Source organism: Chlorocebus sabaeus, chromosome 15 (assembly GCF_047675955.1).
Source record: "Chlorocebus sabaeus isolate Y175 chromosome 15, mChlSab1.0.hap1, whole genome shotgun sequence".
Classification (NCBI taxonomy): domain Eukaryota; kingdom Metazoa; phylum Chordata; class Mammalia; order Primates; family Cercopithecidae; genus Chlorocebus; species Chlorocebus sabaeus.
In genome coordinates, this window is record NC_132918.1 from 17329221 (window position 1) to 17332235 (window position 3015).

A 3015-nucleotide genomic window follows, 5' to 3' on the forward strand; every position below is an offset into this window, starting at 1 on the left:
TGTAGTAAAATTTCTAAGCAGTGTTGAGGTCCTACTTGAGATCAGTGATTATAAATTTAGGGAGGAGCCAATATTTCCTCTACTGGGATGTTCTCCAACAAACCTAGGTTGCTTAGATGCAAGCAAAGGAAAGGAAATTTCTGAATTTATTCAAGGTTGTAATTTTGCCAGAGAGAAAAAGAGAGCCAGGAAGTTTCAGATATTAATAGGAGTATTATTAAATAAAAAAGCACGAAATCCAAGTTGCCAAAAGCAGAAAACGGAGAGAATAAGCATGGTGGACTATGAGAAAATGAGAGCCCGATGGTGGGGCAGTACCCAATCAGCCTCCAACATTTGGAGATTATGTATGTCAATATACTGTAATTACTGTAATTAAAACTGAAATTCAAATGATGAATTAAAATAAATGTGCAAGAGGTGAAAGAATAGATGAAACAAATTGACAAAATATTGTTAACAGTTGAAGCTGGAGGATGGGTACACAGGGTTTCATTGTACTGGAGAAGAAGAACTTTGGAAAAAACAGAGACAGTACAGGGAACAAAAAAGAAGTTTCCAAGCACTATAAGATGATATTGTATTTATGAAATAAGAATGAGAATCAGAAAAAAAAATCAGAGAACCTGTTAGGCCCAATAAGTGAATAAAAGGAGCCTCAAAAAGAAAAAATAGAGAATGTGGAGGGGAAGATAAACAACAAATTCAGTATAATTTCCCAGAACGGAAGGATATAAATTGAAAAACCAAAAGAGCATCACACTCAATGAATGGGAAAAGACCCACACCACAGCACATCTCGAGACACTTTGAAACACAGGGATCAGAAAACATCCACTGAGCTTAACCATCCTTCTCAGTCCCTTACCCTCCTCATGTCCTCGCTTATCTCCTTTAGTTTAAACTCAGTTGTCAATTATTCTAACCAATTCCTTGGACAGAACCTTAATAATCTGTCCTTCTTGTACTTTCACATCTATTCTGAGCAAAAGCACAACCTGGTTAAATTAAATGTCTCTCCACTCCATTTCTGTACCAAGTGCAGGTGGAACACAAAGATGGGAAAACAAACAGTCGTATTGACTGGTGTAATTTTAAAGCCATGATCATTAAGTTCAAGTGGTCCCTTACTGACTCCCAGCAATCGATGATAGTACCCTTCCCTCTCCCAGACAACTATTTCACATTGTGTCCCTCCCTTCCAACCTCCAACATTTCCCCGCACCCATTCTCGGCTGTCCCCTTGCTTTCTATATTGCCAAGGAAGCTGAAGCCATCAAAGAAGAATTCCTGCAGCCTGGCTCTCTACACCTACCCATCCTCCTACATCCATGCCCACGTATTCTTCATTCTTTCCTGTTTTGGGGAATGCGTTAGGCATACTCCCCCTAAAACCCACCCTAGCTCTTGAGCACTAGATCCAACCCCTCACAAGAACACTGCTCTAGCCATTCTCCATTCTACCATACCATCAGCTTTCCCCATTGTAGATGATCATCCCCAACAGCATACAAATCACTATTATTTCTCACACCTTTAAAACAAAAACTCTTGACCCCATATCTCCTCTAGTTAACACCTCATTAGTCTTCCTCCTTTTGTAATAAAATTCTTTGGAAGAGTTGTCTATACTCAGTGTCTCCAAATTATTTTCTCCCATGCTCACCTGAACCAACTAGGTTTGCTCCAACATGCCACCAGGTTAATTAACTAATAATTACCTCCATGTTGCTAAATACAATGGTCCATTCTCATCTTACTTGACCCATGGCAGTATATGATATAATTGATCACTCCTGTCTTGATATATTTTCTTTGCTATCTTTTAGAATATCACAGTTTCCTGGCTGGAGTTCTACTCCACTGACCACTTATGAGTGTCTTTTGCTAGTTCGTTCTCACAACGCTGATTTCTAAATGTCTGTGGAAGGCTCTAAATCTCTAGGCCCTTGAACATCTCTTTTGTAGCTATGCTTATTTCCTAGCTTATCTCAACTGGCATCCTTATTTTAAATACTATTTATTGCTGACCACATCCCAATTTTTATCACCAGCCCTGAACTCCATACCAGTATATCCAACTGTCTTCTAGTTCTCTATTAAAATTTATAATAAGTATGTCTAATTTCATACATCTAGCATTAAGCTTTTAATCTTCCTTTCAAAATCTGTTTCACCTCCAGTCTCTCCTATATCAGTTAATGGCAACTCCATACTTTTCAGTTGCACAGGCCAAAAGATAATATACCTGTTATGTAAGCATAGCATGTAAATTTTAACTTTTAGAAGTCCAGAACTCAACTATTTCTCACCAGTATCATGTCAGTACTCTGGTTTAAGTCACCAACATCTCTTGTCTCCATAACATCTTGCCTGGATTGTTAAAAATAATGTCCTAAATGGCCTCCCTGCCACTGCCCTTGCTTCCCTTTCATCTTTCTCCTAAACAGCAGTCAGAATGATCGGATTACAAGTATTAGTCAGATCATGTCACTCTTCTACCTCAAATTTTCCAGTGATTTTCCATCTTATCAGAGTAAAATATTATAGCTATAACTTTTAAGAACTTCACTATTTGGTCTCTTTTCCTCTTTTAACTCACCTCCTGTCATTCTCCCATTTGTTTGCCCCACTACAACCACATTGGCCTTTTTGCTGCTCCTCCCACAAGCTAGACCTTATCTTGCTGTATGAGATCCAAGAAAAAGAACCACTATGAATGACAGAGAATAAGGGATTAATTTTAGAGCTCTGACTTTATGTAATTGAGGTAGCTTGTTAAACAGTTTATAAATTTCTGTTGCTTCTGCATATGATGCTAATTCTGAAATTAGCATGGCAGGAATTTGGGAAGAAAAGACAGATAGAAAGTGGGGGAGAGCAACTGAAATATGAGACCCTTGAGAAGGAGCTGGAAGCAATGATGAACTGGAACTCACAGGTCTCTCTTTAGAACCCACAGTGAAGTGGGTTCTCTCACCACCTCCAAACTCTAGCTCCAGTGCTGCAGGTGGA